The 756-nt window shown below is 48.4% G+C and overlaps 1 non-coding gene across 1 annotated transcript; it reads right to left on the bottom strand.

Annotated features, from left to right (window-relative positions):
• Positions 1-173: 173 nt before the first annotated feature.
• Trnap-ugg (transfer RNA proline (anticodon UGG)) lies at positions 174-245 on the bottom strand. Its single transcript has one exon. It is a non-coding gene; the product is annotated as a tRNA-Pro (tRNA).
• Between the last annotated feature and the right edge of the window lie 511 nt (positions 246-756).

Below are 756 nucleotides of genomic sequence, written 5' to 3'. Positions count from 1 at the left end.
ACAGACAAACCAACTACCCAAAATCAAGCAACCCCCGAAAGCAGCGTATGGCTGCCTGAATGGCGGTGTACAAAACGGTCATACACGTAAAAACCCATTCGTGTAAAAGCATGAGTGAACGTGGGAGTTTCAGCCCATGAACGAATAAGAAGAAAAAGGTAAAAATTATTGACGGGCTCGTCCGGGATTTGAACCCGGGACCTCTCGCACCCAAAGCGAGAATCATACCCCTAGACCAACGAGCCGCTCTAAACACCGAAGGGAAATTACACCTCACATTTACCTGTTACCCTGTTACGCAATGCTGTGTGAACAGTTGCTGACAGAAATTTACCTGCGCTGCGTTCTGAAACGAGGTTTTAACCACAGGCACATGACTTCGGGGTATGAGGAGGGGTGGGGGTGGTAGGCTATGGAATATTGGTCTGGTGGGGGATGGGGGATGGGTGTGTGGGGTCCTTTAGTGTTTGCCTTTTGCCTAATTATTAGACAAAAGTTTGTGCTCATCCTCGCTCCCCCCACCCTCCATCCCCATAACTAGAAAAAAGAAGAAAAAGGTACAAATTAGCGACGGGCTCGTCCGGGATTTAAACCCGGGACCTCCCAAACCCAAAGCGAGAATCATACCTCTAGATCAACGAGCTATAAAGACAACAGAGAATTTACAAAAATGTACCCCCCCCACCCCCACCCCTACCCCTCACCAGACATGGAGCTTTGAAGAATGATATGCAATTGCCTTCTAGTTCAGATGGT

This window comes from Littorina saxatilis, linkage group LG2, assembly GCF_037325665.1.
Source record: "Littorina saxatilis isolate snail1 linkage group LG2, US_GU_Lsax_2.0, whole genome shotgun sequence".
Lineage (NCBI taxonomy): Eukaryota > Metazoa > Mollusca > Gastropoda > Littorinimorpha > Littorinidae > Littorina > Littorina saxatilis.
The sequence above is the reverse complement of the archived record's forward strand: the minus strand, read 5'-3'. Positions and strand labels throughout refer to the sequence as shown.